Source organism: Psammomys obesus, unplaced genomic scaffold, assembly GCF_907164565.1.
Source record: "Psammomys obesus unplaced genomic scaffold, mPsaObe1.curated_primary_1811, whole genome shotgun sequence".
In the NCBI taxonomy this organism is placed as follows: domain Eukaryota; kingdom Metazoa; phylum Chordata; class Mammalia; order Rodentia; family Muridae; genus Psammomys; species Psammomys obesus.
Window position 1 is genome coordinate 569,047 of NW_026596036.1, and position 20,536 is coordinate 589,582.

At 40.8% G+C, this 20,536-nt stretch overlaps 1 pseudogene; it reads right to left on the bottom strand.

Moving 5' to 3' along the window:
* Window positions 1-960: 960 nt before the first annotated feature.
* On the bottom strand, window positions 961-11,248 carry LOC129687334 (40S ribosomal protein S8-like; annotated as a pseudogene).
* Window positions 11,249-20,536: the final 9,288 nt, after the last annotated feature.

Here is a 20,536-nt window from a genome sequence, read left to right on the forward strand (position 1 = left end):
CTATCTATCTATCTATCTATCTATCTATCTATCTATCTATCTATCTACATCCTGACTGCAGTTTTCCCTCTCTCCTTTCCCCCAGCCCCTCCCCCCACCTTTGCACTTTGCCTTCTCATCCACACCTCCTCCATTTTTAATCAGGAATGGGCAGGCCTCCCATGGATATCAACCAGCCATGGCATATCAAGTTGCAGTAAGAGTTGACACCTCCTCTCCTGTTAAGGCTAGACAAGGCAACCCAGTAGGAGGAGAGGGTCCCAAAGGCAGGCAACAGAGTCAGAGACAGCCCCTGCTCCCACTGTTAGGAGTCCCACAAGAAGACCAAGCTACACAACTGTAACATATGTGCAGAGGGCTTAGGTCAGTCCTATGCAGGCTCTCTGGATGACAGTTCAGTCTCTGAGCCCCGTGAACCCAGACTGGTTGATTCCATGGGTTTTCTTACACTGTCCTTGACCCCTTTGACTCTTACAATTCTTCCTCCCTCTCTTCTGCAGGATTCCCCAAGTTCCACCTAATGAACATTTTTGTTTTAACATAATACCAACCAATGTGATCCCCAGAGGCAGCCCCACCCACGGACATCCATATGGCTTCAGGCAGTACCACAGACTATGAACTTCTTCATGGCTTTCAGGGGTAACACTAAGGGCCACGAACATCAACACAGCCCCCGGATACAGCAAGGACCATTGACCCAGTTGTGGTCCCTGATAGCATCATGGCTCATAGGCATCAACATGGCCCCCACAGAAAGCCTTTTTTAAAATATAAACTTATTGGGATATGTGTTATGGCTATTTTTGGTTTTCAACGTGAATGCATATGGAATTAACTAAAACCCATGGTGTTTTAGGTTAACAAAATTATCAAGACAGTTTGATTATCCTGATTCACCTACTGTGAGAAACAAAAGTTTTTTTTTTAATAGAACAATAAACACCTTTATTACATGAGCTATGAATGATGGTTTATTTTGCCTTTCTGGGGTTTGATCTTCCTCAGATAGAACTCCAACTCCTTGCCCTGTAGCACATAGCCATCTGCTCTGCCACGCTGGCCTGGTCTTGAGGCAATGCAGGCAGGCAAGAAGCTTGACCTGCTAGAACTGTTCCTCCAGGATTTTTGCATTCTTTTTTTTCCTCTCATCATGTTTCTTCTGAATTTGCTTTGATAGTTTTTTGTTTAAAATCTCTTCCTCCTCAAGAGTCAGCTTGGCCCGCTTCTTGCAGCCCCGGCGCAGTGCTTAGTGGGACGCGCACCACTGTTGGTTCGGTGTGCTGTCAATAAGCACAATGCAGTTCTTCACCAGAGCCTTGGTGCAGACAAGCTCGTTATTGGATGCATTGTAGACAATATCGATGATCCTTGTTTTGCGAGTACAACACTCAGAGCCCCAGGAAAAGTTCCCCACGCCCAATCTCAGGGCATGGAGCTTCTTATTGCCTCCTCGAACTCCGACTGTGTGTATACGACGAGGGCCATTCTTTCTGTTGGCAGCAGGGGGGTCCCAGCTCATACTTCTGCTTCTTGTGGTAGGGCTTTCTCTTAGCCTCCATCTTACGGTGCTTGTGCCAGTTGTCCCAAGAGATGCCCACCGCTTGGCGTTGGCTGGAAAGTGGAAGCGCAAAGCTTCGCTGTCCGGTTTCTAAAACGCAGCCCCTCCTTCCAAGAAACAAGAGATTTAGTGACTCTGTATAAAATGTTTGACAATGTGTGGAAAAATCAGGAAAATATTTATGCTGGCTGGTTGCTCCTAGCACCGCTGGATAAACTGACAAAAGAAAAAGATGAGCTCTGTGATAAAAACATTCAACTTACAGCATCTCAGAATATGGTGAAAGACTACAGTAAACTCAGTGATAAAATTGACCAGCTCCAGATATGTATAAACAGTGTAATTTTATTTTAAATGTGCCATTCGAGAGAATCTTCTCTCCAGCAGCCACAGAATTCATGTTTCAGAAAGTTAGATCAAACTAATTTTAAGATTGGCTGAATTACAGAGAAAATTCAAGCTCCCGTTTCAGAGGGTGTCAGCAGTTAAAGTAAGGGCATTCCTTGGTAAAGAAAAGGTGAAGATGTGTAGGAGGACCCTGCTGTGGCTGAGGACTTGAACTCCCTGATTCTTAAAGGTTTATCTCATCTGGAGGAAGTCTTTCCACCCTTAGGAAAAGATGCCCCTGGGAACTCCACCAACTGAAGGCCTTTTTGCCTTTCCCTGAGATAATGAATCCTTCATTGTCTCATAAAGAATGGCTTTCCCTGGAGATCCCAGTGCAGACAACACTGCTGTTCCTCAGGGCCCACCAATAGTTTCCTTTAGACCTATAATCAGACTCAAGGGTGAAAAGGCTCCTAGAAGGGAGATAGAAAGTGTAGTCTACCAACAGGTAGAGCTTAATGATTTTGCTAAATTTTCAAGCAGAAGTCTTGGAATATCCATGGGAATAGATTTTAGGGATGTGGGATAATGGGGGAACAGCCTAACTGCATCAGGCTGAGTTTATGGATATGGACCCACAAGGTGGAGATTCCAAGTTCAGTATGGAAGCTCTCCCAGGTTAAAAAACGTGTCAAAAGTTTATAGCTGGTTAAAGCATCTGTCAAAAGATGGCCTACTGAAACGGAGCTGGAGATGTCTGATATCTCTTGGCTTAGAGTTAATGAAGAGGTTTTAAAGCTCAAAGAAATTGCTAAAGTGGGCACACGGTATAAAATCTAATCCTCCACAATGGAAGGCCCAGAAGACATACCCTTCACGCAAAATGGCGAGGGGGCACTGGCTTCATTGTCACCCTTCTTGTGGCAGACCTTAGGGTTGGAGATGCTGCTGCTCTCTTAGATGAATGTTATGGGTTTAATTGGGCCCTGAAGCAGCAGGGGCCAGGTGGCAGCATTGTATTGCCAAAGTCGAAGTGATTGTAATTTTCATAATGGGTAACATACACAAAACAATGTCTATAATAGCCTATCTTTGTCACTGTTCTCTTTCTGAAGAGACAAGCTTCCTTTAAAAAAGGCCACACTTCAATCGAAGTAGATCCTGAGACTCACAAATATTGGGCAGAGCGCAGGGAGCTTTGTTGAAGAGTTTGGGGAAGGATAGAAGGACCCAGAGGGGACAGGAGCTTCACAAGAAGACTGACAGAACCAACTAGTCTGGGCTCAGGAGGGCCTGCAGAGACTGAAGTACCAACCAAGGACCATGCATGGACTGGATCTAGGCCTCCTCCATGTATAGACCTGATGGGCAACTTGGTCTTCTTGTGGGTCCACTAGTAAGGAGAGCAGGGCCTGTTTCTGAGATGGACTCTGTTGCATGCTTTTCAATCAATTTTGCCTGGTGGGACCGTCTTGCCAGGTCATCATGGAAGAGGATGTGCTCAGTATTGATGTGACTTGAAGTGCTGGGGTGGTCTAGTGGGTGGGGATTTTCCTGAGTGGTGGAGGAGGGGGAGAGGAAAGGGAGAGGGTGGGAGGAGGATGGGGACTATGATTGGGATGTAAAGTGAACAACTAAATAGATGAAGTTAAAAGTTTAAAAAGGCAACACCTTTTAATGCCTTTTAAACATAATTTTTTACTGATTCTTTGTGAATTTCACATCATGCACCCTAATTCCACTCACTTTCCAGTTCTTCCATATCTGTCCTCTTCCCTAGTAATCCCCCAAAAGAAAAAGAAAAGGCTCATTGATCCCTTTAGACAACAACCCACTTCTGATTCAGCTGTAGCCTTCCCTCACACTGTCACAGCTGTTGCATCTCTAGTTCTGCTCTGCATGTACATTCCACATCTCTGTCTTTTCCTCCTCCCAACCACCTGTTGTAGTGGCATTGGAAGCTGCTGTGTGTCACTCAGTATACCCTTTTGCCCAAACAGCTTTACTTGTGAATGAGCATTGCAATAAGTCTGGTTCAAGGCTCTGGTTTCTGCTATACCATCGATAATAGACCCTCATGGAGATTTCTCTCGGATATCCTGCTGTTGTCCTGAGTTATAAATCCTGTGGTTCCACAGGACTGTCTCCTTCACATGCTCCAGCAGCTCATACGTGGAGTAGATGTTGGGGTGGACCAATTCAAAGCTCTGGATCTGGACCTGGGTGGTAGCTGAGTTGGTCAGCCTCCTGTACCCATGTCACAAAGGCCAGCATTTCAGAGCTACCCAGGAGAGGGGCGAAGCTAGCTCTCACATGTGTAGCAGCCTGAAAGGGGTGAGGTCATCTCTCCTGTGCTGCTCAGGAGAGGGGCAAGGGCAGCTCAGCAAGGCCCTGCCTGGGATATCAACATGGCTTCAGGCTGCAGCCTAGAGCATGGACATCCACATGGCCTTTGGTGGTAGCACGAGCCATAAACATCAATACTGACCCTGGCTGCAGTAGGGCCTTGAACCCAGATGTGATCCTTGTTGGCAGCACCGCCTGCACAGCACCATGGGCTCAGGTGTCAGCACAGCCCTCTCATACCAGGTTGTTTCTCAGTGCCATTCCTTCCACCTCTCTTCATAGGGCCCAAACAGCTCTGCTGCTCTTTCTCTTCCATCTCTTCACCACATACTTGCTCATCATAGTGGTGCCCACTGAGGGCAGACCTCTGGCTGCTTTCTACCCAGCCGTGTGGTAGCAGCTGGGCCTTTTCTAATCCTTTTAATCCTTTCAAATAGTGCCATTTTCTGGTGACTAAGGATTCAAATATGTATGCTATAGAGTCCATTCTTATTCAAATCACCACATGGCCTGACCCATATTAGGCAACATAGTTTAAGAGAATTTTTTTTTTTTTATGGTGGTATGACTCATATGGATGTTTGGTACTGGCTAATCAGCAATGACGTGTCCAGGCATGAAACAGATAAGAAGCATATTGCATTTTTATTTGATCTTTGTATGAAGAAAAATTCTTAGACAAATGGAAGATGTGTTCATTGGGGCAAGAGAAAATCTTAGCCTATGCAACAGTTTTCAGACTTGAGCTAGATTGCAGATTCAAAGCCCCTTGAATAAAGGAAGGCTGGGTCCTAAAGAAGGAACCTGATAAAATAACTAAGAGTTTTACTGTTAGTCCTCCTATCCTTCCCCAGAGGTACTGACGGCCTTTTTTACAAGGGTAACTGTACACAGGGAGAAAGGAAACAATCAGACTTCCCAGGGGCTATTGGAGGCTGGTTCAGAATTAAAATAGGAATATTGTGGCCATCTAGTTAAAGTAGAAGCTTCTGGAGGTCAGGTGACTAACGGTGTTTTGACTGCAGTCCAAATCACAGTAGGTCCAGTGGGCCCGTGAACTCATCCTCTAGTTATTTATCTCCTGGGAATAAGTAGTATAAATAAACATATATAAATACATAAATTTATTTATATAAATATAGATACAAAGAAATAAATGGATAAAATGTACTTTTGGGAGATTTAATTTCCTTTACTAAATATAATTATGTTAAGATTTATTTTGTTTATCAATTATTTATTATTTTTATTACTTTTTACCCTTTCCTGGGAAATAAATAACTACAGGATGAGTTCAGGGGCTCACTGGACCTACTGTAACATATATATATGTTTGTGTGTATACATATATATATATATATATATACACACATATGTAGAACATGTATATATACATACGTACATATATACATATATAAGTTAGCAGAATTCCCACAGTATACCTGCACAATATGTCAAAAATTAAAATATATGGCATAATCAATATTGACAATGTATACATTCATGAAACCACTATTATAATAAAATTAAGCATTTCGTGCTGAGATTGGTGGATTATACCTATATTCACAACACTTGGGAGACTGAGATACTATGAATCTAAGGCTAGCTTGGGTTACTATGTAAGACCGTGGCTCAAAAAAAAATCCTTTGGCTCTGATTTCTTTTTTTTTTCTTTATTAATTACACTTTATTCACTTTGTATCCCCCCTGTGGTTCTCTCTCTCCTCCCATCCCAATCCCTCCCTTCCTCCACCCTCTGCATGCATGCCCCTCCCCAAGTCCACTGATAGGCTCTGATTTCTTTATAGGGAAGTAATTATATGTTTTACATTACTATCAGTTAATTTGCATTTCTAGAATTTGTTGTGAATGGATAAAATGTACCTTTGGGAGATCTAATTTCTTTTACTAAATATAATTGTGTTAAGATTTATTTTGTTTATCAATTGTTTATTCTTTTTATCATTTTTATTAATTATGAATATATCAGTTTGTTCTTAACAACTTTTAATATTAAAGAGGTATTTATTAAAATGATGTGAAGTATATACACTTAACCAAAAGATCCATGGGGCAACCCAAAATGTGAAATCTATTTTACAGAAGAGCAGAGAACAAAATCAAAGAGTTAGAAACATTTAAACAAATTGTTTGGGGCATCATCACATTCTTATTAAACGAAATCTGTTTTAATATTTACCCGGAAGAACACTGAGCTTAGGAGACTAAAGTTTTAGCTAAAGCACAGCCCATTAGCTACCTTATGGCTTTAGACAAGTTGTGTATCTCTAACCCCTGCTCTCTATCCTAAGAAATGAATGATTTGCTACAGGTCAGCTGCAAGATGTCTTCCAGCTCCAAAGCCCTCACACTTTTGACTGCAACTGCATTTCTAACGGAGCTAAAGACAGCGATTCAGGTGGAAATGGAAAGAGTTGCTGCAATGAACAGACTAACTCCCTACACAATGATGCCTAGACTATCAGTTTTCTGTGCACCCGGTGTTCTCTTTTAATTATGTAGGAAGCTGGGCACAAAGGAATATGGATAGAAGACCTCTGTTTGTCTCTGTTCTGCCAGGCCTACTGATGTTCAGGAGGTTGGGCATTTTAAAACAAGACATATAAAGTTTTGAGAAGGTTTAAGCCTAGAGTTGGTTACTTTTGACAAGTTACAGACCCACAGGGATTGTCTGTTAAGACGAACAACCCAGAGGAGAACATAACTTTTTAATTAATCTCCTGTGTTTTTCTGTCTCTTGCCAACATCACAGATAAGACACAGGATGCCTCTAGTGGTTCATTATAGCTCCTCTCTCATTAATTTCCCTGAGCTCTCAAAATGCTCCTCTGGGGGAAAGAGGAGCTGAGTTCCCCAAGGGATCTCATTAAATGTATCATAGTTATACGACGGTTAATTCATGTAAATGAATTAGTGTTATCAATGAGCCCTGCATCATATGCACACAGAGGAAGGAACCACAAACTCTAGTGATACTCAGGAGAGCACTGTTTGTCAGTCAAAAGTTGATTCTTGGAGAAGGAAGAAAAAGGAATCCTGAGATCCATCACTTGTAATTTCAGAAATATTAAGCATAAAAGGATAGAATATTAAATCTGTGTAGAGTTTGAACATGTTGTTATAAATATATTTCTGGAACAAAAGTAAAAGTGATTTGTCATTTAGGGAGGCTGACCAGCTGCAGAAGCTCTTCTAAGTTGCCTTTGTCCACCTGTTGAAATTGTGTCAGTATCAGGAAGTGCCTCATACATGATCAGAGGCTGAATGCTTTTAGTCCACTGTGTTGAGCAGCTAGCAGAGAGGATGGAGTGAGCCTATGATCTTGAATCTAGGTAAAGGGTAGTAATAAATATGGATAGTAAGATGCAGCTGTTTGCGTGAAAATTTAGGTTAGATTTTTGTTGAATGACAAGATGTTCTAAGCAATGAAAACTGAGTTTGTTAGGAAGTCATTAGTTTCCTTTGTGCTCTTGAGTCATTAGAAATATTAATAAGGGACATTATGAATTTTTGTATGAATTATAATGAATTGTAATATGTTTGCAACTTGCTGAGATTTAGGCGATAAAGTGGCTTTAGCAGCATTTCTCAGAAAATTGTAATGGACCTTTACATCTCTGGGTTGGCAATGGGAATCATTCTCTTAGGACTGGGTTGTGCTCACTTGGATGACTACCTGCAGGGTCATATCAGGTCAGGGATTTATATGAAAATAAATAGGGGCTGGGAAAATAAATAGGCTCAGTGGACGAGCATGTGTTTAGTGTGAATGCAGTCCTGGGTTTAGTTCCAAGCACCAAAACCAAATGAAGAAATAATAAAATAAAACAAAGTAAAACCGAAAGATTCACGTTTCCTCAGACTATTTATTAATGCACAAAAGAAGTGGTGATCCAAGATACGAATAGTGCCACTTAAAAGAGAGCAAAAGTTTAAGACTGGAAATGGAATCTCAGAGAATGCATATGGAAAGGAGAAAAGTAATAGTTTTAGAAGTTCTGAGTTTTAATGTAAAGAATGTCCTCTCAAATGGCCAACCAATGACTGGCCCAACCTAAGACCCACTCCAGAGGAGAAAACCAACCCCTGACATTATTAATGATACCTTGCTATGCTTGCAAGCATGGCCCAAGCATGACTGTCCTCTGAGAAGTTCCACTTAGCAGCAGAACAGATGCTGAGACCCACAGCCAAACTTTAGGGGGAGATAGAGAAATCTTCTGGAGGAGTGTGGGAAGGATAGAAGGTCCTGGAGGGGTCAAGAACCCCTCAAGAAGACCAACAGTGTCAACTAACATAGACTCAAAAGGGCTTGCAGAGACTGAAGCACTAACCAAAGAGAATGCATGGACTGGCCTGGGCCCATGACACATATGTAACTGATTGGCAGCTTAGTCCTCATGTGGCTCCCCTTAGCAATAAGGGGAGCATGTGCCATATCTGATATCAATTCAGTTGCCTACTTTTGGATCACTTTCCCCTAGTTGGGATGTCTTGCCTGGCCTCAAAAGAAGAGGATGTACTAAGTCCTGAAGCAACTTGATGGGTAGGGTGGGCTTGGGGGGGGGTTCCCTTTTCTGTGGAGAAGGGAAGGGGGTAAATGGGGAAGACTGTGGGAGGGTGGGACCAGGAGGAGAGGAGGGGAAGGGGCTGTGATCAGAATGTAAAATGAATAAGTGAACACATTTATTAAAATAAAATAAAATAAAATAAATCTACCTTACATTGGAAAAAAATCTATCCTCCTCAAATAGAGTATCACATAGTTTATTCTGGAACCAAATGTGATTGACTATGGCCTGGGAATACAGATTTTGGTTACTTCAAACACCATGTTACAGCATAGTAATGATTTCAATGACTTTTTATAGTAACAGAATGAAGAAAGATATAAGTAAAGACATTTAAAAACACATTATGGCTCCTGGTCCTGGGGTAAGAACCTTATATAATGGAGGTAGAGAGCCTATACTCTTGGCATAAACCCCACTTCCCTGACCTGCCTGAGAACCATATGCCCTGTGCCAAGTCTTCTTTCCAGGTAGGAACTCTACATTCTGACCCCCAGCTCCACCCATCCCCGTAGCCTCCCCTCTGGCCCTGATTTCAAAGCAGGGACCCTATACTCTTGCTTCCAACTCCACCAATTCCATTACTAATGCCCCAGCCACCCTTCTACAGGTAGGGACCTTAGACTTACCACCAACTCTACCCAGCCCCACAACCTGTCCCCAGGGCATCTGTTTAGAGATAAGAATCCTAGATTCTCACTGTCCACTTCATAAATCCTGTGGCCCACATTCCATCTTGCCCTCTCTAGCTAAAGACATTAGACTCATATAACTAACTCCATTTGCCCCTGCTGCATGAGGAGAAGTCCTGAGCTCATCTCGTAGACTCCTCAAGATTAGCTGTGAGAATCTTCTAACTCCACAAAAGCTCTATTCCTGGCCTTAGAAAATCCACATAGACTGAGTTGAGCAGGATTACTTCTCAACTTACCCCATTTGAACAGCAACAAAATTGTCCCAAGACTGAACCCTAAGTTTCATTCAACTACAACTTTACAGGTTGAGGTAACAGAAAACATATCAACAGAAGAAATGTCAACTCAAAGGAGAGACAAGGTTCCCATACCAAAAAACACTACCGAGACCCCCAACTCCAGAAGCCTAGGTCCCATTGCAGAAACATGCATATTCAACACAACGTGTGACTGCAAAAAAAAAAAAAAAAAATCAGTACTCCCATAGTACTGTTTCTTGAGAAAAGCAACTTAGATGTCATACAAAACAATGATTTCAAAATAGCAATAACAAATATGATGAAGGAACTCAAAGAGGATATTGATAAAGGCCAGAGTGAAGACTCAAAACACAGTTGAATAAAATAACCAAAAATTCAAGACATGAAATAGAATTTAGTGAAGAGACAGAATCTCTGAAGAAAAGCAAAAAATAAAATAAAATAAAACTTAAGCGAAAATTTCAGGAATTCAAGTAAAATTTTCAGAGAAAAGCTTTACTAATAAATTGGATCAAATGGAAGAGAGACTATCAGGTTTTTAAGGAAAGGTAGAAGAACTGGATTACTAAACAAAAGAAAATATAAAGTCTTCTCCCCCATGAATAGAACTCTGGGACAGTATAAAAAGATTAATCTTGTGAGTTATAAGTATAGAGGAACAAGAAAAGACCCAGGTCAATCAGTGGTCCAAAAATATTTTCAACAAAATCATTGAAGAAGACTTCTCCAATCTATAGAAAGAGATGTCAAGGGTGAAGAAGCATTGCAGAAAATCAAGTGGACAGGATCATGGTCAGAAAGAATCTCTCAATATTATAAAATAGGCAAAATGATAAATAAACTTTCCATGATAAAAACAGATTTAAAAATTTATGACCATTATAGAGGATACTGAAAGAAATACTTAGATTTAAAGGCAAGGTTAAACATACCAAAGAAGGCACAAAGAATAAATAAATAATTCCCCAAACACTAAAATGAAAGTGGTCTAACAAAATACACAAAGCAATAATAAGATAGGGAATAATATACATTCTTCTATAATAACTCTTTTTTTTTCCTTTTAACAGATCTTGGCCTCAGGTTTATTTGTGAAAACAGCATAGGACACTGGTCATCTGTAAATAGTGTGTAGGTGGGTGTGTCACACCAGTCCGTCTGTCTTCACATTAACAGAAGCCTTTCCTACGGGGCTTTTACAGGGGCCTGGGCACATTTGGGAGCCTGAGCTGGAGGTGAAGCCTTGGCCTTAGCTGGAGCTGCGGCCTCTGCCTTGGTTTGAGCCTTGGGCTTTGGTTGGCAGAGCCTATGACCCTTGGCCATGTATCTTCGAATCTGCTTCCCAAGTTTGCGGTGAGCGATGAAAGCCAGACTGCTGAGTTTGTGGCTAGGGCCCTTTGGTATCTTGGGCTTAAATGCCGCAGGCTTCACAAGGGCTTTGACGGCCTCTGCTTGCGTACTCATTGCCTTTGTGTTGTTTGCCTGCATCTTCTTCAGGCCTTGTTGTGCTTCCTGGCAAAGCACATGATCCTCAAGAACTTGGGGTCCACCCTTTTAAGGGATTCGTATCTTTATGACTGGAATTTTTGATGCCATTTCTGTGCTATTTGTGGTTGTGTGTGGTGTGGTTTTCGGACTTGGCCATGTTTGCACGGTCCTGTTTCTGGTCCCAGAGGCTCCCACAACATCTGGGACTGGAAGAGAAACCTATAATAACTCTTAATAGTAATGGTCTCAACTCTTTAACACAGGTTAAACAGATTGAATTAGAAAACAGAATTTATATTTTTCTAAGAAACACACCTTATAAAAAAAATAACAGATACCACCTCAGGGTAAAAGGATGAAAAATGGTATTCCAAGTAAATGAAACTAAGAAAAATAGTATAGTTATCCCCATATCTGACAAAATAGGTTTCAAACTAAACCAATCTAGAAGAGAAAATGAGGGCACTTTATACATAATAAAGAATAATCACACAAATAGAATATTACAATCTTAAACATATGTACACCAATCACAGGGTGAGGAGTTGTTATGTAACGCCAGGTTCTGAGGACCCTCAGAGACCACCAGGAGGAGACTCGATGCAATAGCAAGAGAGCTTTATTATGAGAGCGATTGAACTCAGGACCCAAGTCTCACTGACGCAGCAGTAGAGAAGTAGGACCCTGAGCTCTGAGTGAACAAGATTTTTAAGGGGAAAGTCTGTGAGCAGGGGGTTTCCATGGCAGCAAGCAGGGGGGCACAAACCTTGGCGTTACAGAATTGGGTGAAGTTTAGCAGGGTGGGGTGACCTTTTCTGAGGCACACAATCACAATGGCTATTTTTCTAAACTATATCTGAAATATTGGGGAGAATTTTCTCACCCGATTCTCAACGGATTCCCATTGATTATTGCCAGGGAGTTTGTCTCTATTTTCTATGAAGCATTTATTCTGTTATATTTTCTGGAGGCTGTTGCTAGGAGAGCTAACTTTGTTTCCTGCCAGGTGTACATTCTGTGATATTTTCTGGTACCCGAATTCAGTTCCCAGTCAAGATCTTTATTTCAAAATGGATATATTCAGGCTAACTTAAAGTCTTCAGTTATAAAAGAAACATGTTAGATATAAAAGAACAGACTGATTCCTACACCTTGATAGTGGGTGATTTTTAATACTCTCACCAATAGACAGGTTATCTGAAAAAAGTAAACAGAGAAACTCTGAGGTTAAATGACATCATAAATCAAACACACCTAAGAGATGTCTTCAGAACATTACATCCAAATAGTAAGGAATGCATTCTTTTCTATGGAAACTTCTCCAAAATAGACTACGTATTAGCATACAAAGAGAGTGTCAATAAGTATAGGAAAATTGAAAACTAAAATTAGCTTTCTATCTGACCACAATGGAATAAAATTAGGTATCACTAGCAATTGAAACCACAAGAACTACACAAACTCATGAAAATTAATCACCGCAGAATTGACTGACAATTGAGTCAAAAAAGAAAAAAAGGACAACTAAAAAAAAACCTCTCACAATTGAATGAAAATGGAAACACAACATACCAATATCTATGGACACAATGAAGGCAGTCCTAAGAAGAAAGTTATAGCAGTATATGCCTACATAAAACTATTAAGATTTCAAATTAGTGACTTAATGATGCCGCTTAAGGCCATGGAAAGACAACAAGTAACGCCTCTGAAAAAAGTAAATAGCAAAACACAAAATCAACACACAAAACTTAGTAGCCTTCTTATATAGAAAGGACAAACATACTGAGAAAGAAATCAAGGAAAATGATATAATTTTCAATTATCTCATAAAATCTTGGAATAAATCTAAACAATGAAGGAAAATGCTTGTACAATACAACCTTTAAGACACTGAAGAAAGAAAACAGAAGTAGAAAAATGTCCCAGGCTCATAGATACATATGTTTCATTAGGAACATATGTTTCGTAGAATTTATATAACTAGTAAGATGCCATGAGTGAGGAAGGCATTCATTGTATTAGGCAGATTTATATCAATTTGACATTTGGGAAGAAGAAGCCTTAAGTGAGACAATTCCCCCACCAGACTGGCCTGTGTACAAGCCTGTGTGTTTTCTAGATTGATTATTGATGTTGGAGGGCCTAGCTCACTGTGGGCAGTGCCATCCCTGGGCATCGGTCCTGGAATGTATAAGAAAGCAGGCTGAACAAGCATGAGGAGCAAGCTAATAGGCAGCATTCCTCCATTGCCTCTGCTTCAGCTCCTGTCTCCAGGCTCCTCCCATGATTTTCTTTGATGATGGACTATGCTGGGGGAAGTGCAAGCAAAAATAAGTGTTTCATCCCCAACTTGTGTTTGATCATGGTGTTTTATCACAATAGAAATCCAATTAAGACAGAAATTAGGGGTATTGGTGTGGCAGACCTGTTCCATTCTGAGGAGGATTATGGTAACATTTAAACTTTGGGCTAGAAAAGCTACTGAGTGACCAGAGCTCAGGGGGCTGTTCTGTGGGAGCTCGAGAGATAAGAACACTGAGATCTGTGCAGAAGATGGAGGACTGGCTTGTGAACTTTCTGAGAGGTTTTATAGTCCCTTAAAGACTGTCTCCTGGGGTCATTCAATACTTTGAATTAAGAATCTGTGCTTCTCATCAGCTGGAACTGAAGAATCTGTTATTAACAGGAGACAAGAACCACTACAGTGCAACTTTTGCTTTGTAGGAACAATCAATACTGGCCAACTGGTGCTGAAGAATCAGCTGTGATTAAGAAGAGACAGCACCACTGAGGCAAAAAAAATTTTTTCTTGAAAGTGTTTTTTGTTTTTTTGGGGGGGTTAGCACTCAGAAGCTGTGGGAGGGAGCCAGGATGTACCATGCGCTGGCCACTGAACATGATAATGGGTAGAGTTTTCTAGGTGGTATTGGTTTTGAAGGTGTGAAGGAGTTACGTAGAGCAGTTGAAGCACTGTACTGTGTGACAAGGAGAGAGCTCAGGAGAGGCTGTTGATGAAGATGCAGCCCAGGCATAGCAGAGACCCCAGCATCTTGGAGATGCTGCCACCAGGAGATGACCACCAAGGACTGTGATGACTGCGGAGTGGAGCTAGCCTGAGCCTAAGAGACAGCCGGTATGTGCTGCTGCTGGTGGAGCTGCAAAACGGAGTCCTGTGGATCTTACGACACACGAGTGATGTGCAGCTTTGTCCTGTTGGACTTGGGTTTTGATTTGACTTGGTTGTGACTGTGCCCGCAATTCTTCCCTCTCTGAGCAAGAAGGTTTTCTACTTAGTTTTGATATTATAGGAGCCCACGGTTGAAAGACTGGAATTTTAAAGAGATGGTGGGATTTTAAAGACTGGAATTTTAGAGGGATTTTGGATATTGTAGAGAGGCTTTGAATGCTGAAAGAGACTTTGGATGATTTTAAAAGACAGAACTTCAAAGTATTTGAATTTTTAAAGACTCTGGGACTTTAAAAATTTGAGGTTTTTTAAAATTATAATATTGATATTAACATGACAATAAAAAGGAAAGGTCCCAGCTGAAAAGTAATATGTTTGTGTGTCAAGCTGGCAAGGGATCAGTTGTGGGGTATAGTTTTATTTCAGCTTTACACAAGGTAGAGTCATTTGGGAAGACGGAATTTCAACTGAGAAAGTGAAAGTGGCAGAAGACGGGAAGTAGGTATTTACCGATGCAGAATTCCCATTTTCCCCAGAGTGTCTTACAGAAAAATCTATTCAAAGGACCTGAATTATTTTAAAAATAATCCTCCCTACATATCCACTATGCATTGTTTGTTTGTTTTGGGATGATCTGTTTGCCCCTGTCTCTGGAGTGCTGGGATTAAAGACATGTACCATCATTCCAGGTCACTTTCCACTATGCTTTTTAAGAACCAAGAAAATGAACAATCAGCTTCCTTAGCATTATTATGGCTTTGAGCTGTGGATGATACAATGGATGAGCAAAAGTGTAAGACCAATTTTTTAATTTTTATTAATTACATTTTATTCACCTTGTATCCCACCTGTAGCCCTCTCCTTCTTCCCCTCCCAATCCCACCTTCTCTCCCTCTTCTCCACACATACCCCTCCCCCAGTCCACTGATAGGGGAGGTCCTCCTCCCCTTCCTTCTGATCCTAGTTTATCAGGTCTCATCAGGAGTGGCTGCATTGTCTTCCTCTGTGTCCTGGTAAGGCTGTTCCCCCATCAGGGGAAGTTGATCAAAGAGAAGGCCAATCAGTTCACAAGAGCAAAAATTTACATGCATTTGGCATCCATTATTTTCATTTTTTGGAAAATTGAATCATGCCTTTTTTTTTTTTTTACCTTACAAGTATTTTCAATATTTTACAAATTAAAGATTAAAAATTATTGTTCTTCATTACCAAACTCATTCTATGAAGCGACAGTCACCTTGATATCTAAACCACACAAAGATCCAACAAAAAAAGAGAACTTCAGACCTATCTCTCTTATGAACATTGATGCAAAAATACTCAATAAAATACTTGCAAACTGAATCCAAGAACACATCAAAGATATCATCTACCATGACCAAGTAGGCTTCATCCCAGGCATGCAAGGGTGATTCAACATATGGAAATCCATCAGTGTAATCCACCACATAAACAAACTGAAGGAGAAAAACCACATGATCATCTTCTTAGATGCTGAAAAAGCATTTGACAAAGTCCAACACCCATTCATGTTTAAAGTCTTGGAGAGATCAGGGATACAAGGCACATACTTAAACATAGTAAAGGCAATATACAGCAAGCCGATAGCCAACATCAAACTCAATGGAGAGAAACTTAAATCAATACCACTGAAATCAGGGACAAGACAAGGCTACCCACTCTCTCCATACCTCTTCAACATAGTACTTGAAGTCCTAGCCAGAGCAATAAGACAACTAAAGGAGACTAAGGGGATACAAATTGGAAAGGAAGAGGTCAAAGTGTCACTATTTGCAGATGATATGATAGTATACATGAGCGACCCCAAAAATTCAACCAGAGAACTCCTTCAGCTGATAAACACTTTCAGCAAAGTGGCAGGATACAAAATCAGCTCAAAAAAATCAGAAGCCCTCCTGTATACCAAAGACAAAACGGCTGAGAAAGAAATTAGGGAAACAACACCCTTCACAATAGCCACTAATAACATAAAGTACCTTGGGGTGACACTAACCAAGCAAGTGAAAGATCTGTTTGAGAAAAACTTCAAGTCTCTGAAGAAAGAAACTGAAGAAGATATCAGAAGATGGAAAGATCTCCCGTGCTCATGGATTGGTAGGATTAACATTGTAAAAATGGCCATCCTGCCAAAAGCAATCTACAGATTCAATGCAATTCCCATCAAAATACCAACTCAATTCTTTTCAGACCTTAAAAAAAAGATTCTCAGCTTCATATGGAGAAACAAAAAACCCGGAATCTCCAAAACAATCCTGTACAACAACAGATCATCTGGAGGTATCGCCATCCCCGATCTCAGCTGTACTACAGAGCAATAGTAATAAAAACTGCAAGGTATTGGCATAAAAACAAAAAGGAGGATCAATGGAACCACATAGAAGACCCAGAAATAAACCCACACACCTATGAATACTCGATTTTTGACAAAGCAGCCAAAACCATTCAATGGAAAAAAGACAGCATCTTCAACAAATGGTGCTGGACCAACTGGATGTCTACATGAAGAAAAACGAAAATAGATCCATATTTATCACCCTGCACAAAACTAAAGTCCAAGAGGATCAAAGACCTCAACATAAAACCAGATACTCTAAATCTGTTAGAAGAAAAAGTGGAGAATACCCTAGAACTCATTGGCACAGGAGACAACTTCCTGAACAGAACACCAACAGCACAGGCTCTAAGAGCAACAATCAATAAATGGGACCTCATGAAACTGAAAAGCTTCTGTAAAGCAAAAGACACTGTCATCAGAACAAAACAACTGCCTACAGATTGGGAAAGAATCTTCACCAACCCTTTATCTGACAGAGGGCCAATATCCACTATATACAAATAACTAAAGAAGCTGAAAAGCAAAAAGCCAAGCAATCCAATTCCATTTTTTTTTGCTAAACAGAGAATTCTTGACAGAGGAATATCGAATGGCAGAAAAAGAAATGCTAAAGAAATGCTAAATCTAAAGAAATGCTCAACCTCATTAGCCATTAGGGAAATGCAAATCAAAACGACCCTGAGATTTCACCTTACACCCATCAGAATGTCCAAGATGAAAAACTCAAGTGACAACACATGCTGGAGAGGTTGTGGAGAAAGGGGAACCCTCCTTCACTGCTGGTGGGAATGTAAACTGGTACAACCACTTTGGAAGTCTATCTGGTGCTTTCTCAGACAATTGGGAATAGTGCTTCCTCAAGACCCAGCTATACCACTGCTAAGTATATACCCAAAATTTGCTCAAGTACACAACAGGGATATTTGCTCAACCATGTTTATAGCAGCTTTATTTGTAATAGCCAGAACCTGGAAACAACCCAGATGTCCAGCAACGGAGGAATGGATACAGAAATTGTGATATTTTTACACAATGGAATACTACTCAGCAATCAAAAACGAGGAAATCATGAAATTTGCAGGCAAATGGTTGGATCTAAAAAAGATCATTCTGAGTGAAATATCCCAGAAGGAGAAAGACAAACACAGTATATACTCATTTATATAGACCTATAAGATATGATAAACATAATGAAATCTATACACCTAAAAAAGATAATCAAGAGAGTGGACACGGGGTAAGATGATCAATCCTCATTTAGAAAGACAGATGGGATGTGCATTGAACGTATGACAGGAGTCTACCACAGAAGGCATCTGAAAGACTCTACCTAGCAGTGTTTCAAAGCAGACACTGAGACTCATAATCAAACCTTTGGCAGAGTATAGGGAATCATATGAAAGAAGGGGAGTTAGTATGATGTGGAAAGGATAGGAGCTCCACAAGGACCAAATATATCTGGGCACAGGGTCTTTTCTGAGACTGTCATTCAACCAAGGACCATGTATGGATATAACTTAGAACCTCTGCTCAGATGTAGCCTGTTGTAGCTCAGTAACCAATTGGTTTCCCATAGTGAGGGGAACAAGGACTATTTCTAACAGGAACTCAATGGCTGGCTCTTTGACCTCCCTACCCCCCCCAAGGGAGGAGCAGTCCTGTTAGGCCACAGAGGAGAGCTTTGCAGCCAGTCCTGAAGATACCTGATAAAACAGGGTCAGATGAATGGGGAGGAGGTCCCCCCTATCAGTGGACTTGGAAAGGGGCACGGTGGAGATGAGGGAGGGTGGGTGGGATTGGGAGGGAATGAGGAAGCGGGATACAGCTGGGATACAGAGTTAATAAAATGTAACTAATAAGAAAAATAAAATTAAAAAATATGTAATAAAAATTATTGTTCTTTTATGACAATAGGCAGATGAAGGTCTTTATTGAGTGATAATCTTTATATAGTTTGAGAAAATGAAAACTTACAAGATTGGCTGATTAATCACCTTGCAACCACTACTGGAATCTCCTAAACATCTGTTCAGCAATACTCTCAAACCAATTAACAGGTCAAAATATGGAAATGTTACTTGGTGGGAGGAAAGAGTGATCAAAAAGTAATAGTACAAGCCACAGAAGAAGTACTTACAGAAGTGAAATGCTGTTTGGAAGAAGCTCTTGCTTTCTTTTACAAGATCCTCTATTCCTGAATAACTGGACAGTGCATTCAGTTTCTAGTTATCAGGGTACCTTTCTTTAAGAGCCCGAGTAGAGAAGAGGAGACTGTAATTGCTAGACCCGCCCATTGTTTTATTTTAAAAGGTAAACTGATGAATTTAAGTTAAACAGTAGGTTCTTAAATCAAAATAGAGGATTGTGGGTAGTGAAAACATACGGTTACTCTACCACTACTATTGTTAATGAGACCCCCCCCAAGAGAAATCCTATTATAAAAATAATAGGAGAGGGGGGAGGGTATGTCATCACAGTTTTAAATATACAAAATAGACCCCACAGTCTGTTGAAACACCACATTGAACTACATAACTATTATTAAACTTAGTGCTGTAGACAGAATGCTCTCGTAGATAGAATGTTCTTAGAATGTGTGTGATATTCTGTGCCCCTGGCAGGGGCAATGTAGTGAAAGGCTATTTGGAAACTGGTCTCACTTTTTAAATTTTGCATATATGTTTACTGTAACAACCCCAAGCGTCTATTTGGGAGCTCGCTTTTTCTTTATTGCTCCTTCAGTTCCTTCCATGCAATATAAGGCCGTAGCCCTCTCTTCTTTGGCTATTTCTCCATAGTTCCACTTGCTCAACCTTGTATTTCCTTGGTGCACTGAAACTTGTCTTTCAGAAAACATGAGGAGGTATTGCAGCAGACTGTGGTGCCTATTTTGTGTGTTTAAAATCATGATGCTGTGCCCCCCTCTCCTATCATTTTATATCAGGCTTTCCCTTTTGGGGTCTTAGTTTCATTAATAAAAAGGAGTTTGTTGTCTCATTTTCTCCCTGGCTCCACACTGAGTACCCCAGCAATCTGGTAACACGGCATCATGGGTCAGGGAGGGGTAGAGTCTGCCTCCCTATCTGATACCTGCTAAACAATACGTGAAAAGGAGGTGATATGTGGACTTGGGATCCTTAAAAGATACCCATGTATTAGGAGATGGAAGGTCCCAGTTCAGACTTTTAGCCTGTTCTTTTTTGGGGGACGAGATGAGGGTTTTGTGGTTTATCTTCTTTGTAAGGGGGCCAATGAAACATATTTCAGGTCACAGTGTTTCAGATAATAAAGATTTTGCTTAGTGATATGATTGTCCATGAGTCCGTGTGTGTTGGATGTCTACAGTAACTGACCCTTCTCTGGGGTTGTCCCAGAGGAATGGGGAAAGAAGAGCATGAGTGAAACTACCTGTAATGTACTTGATTATAACCTCTACTGGATTATACCTCACTATACATTTAAAGTGAAACTCAAATTGCTACTCTCAGAGACTACCCCTCCCCCCAACTTCCGTTTGCTTTGGGGCTTTGAATTTTGAAGGCATGTTTCATTCACTCTTAGCCCTGCTATTGGCTGTTCTCTGGAGATCATAGCCAGGCGAGAACAGTGAGAATGATACCTGGCAGTGGCTTCTGCATTCCTTCCCTGGTTCCTACCCTAGTCTAAGCCCACACTCAGCAAAGGAACTGGAATCTGGGCCTGTGCTTACAGTGAGAAT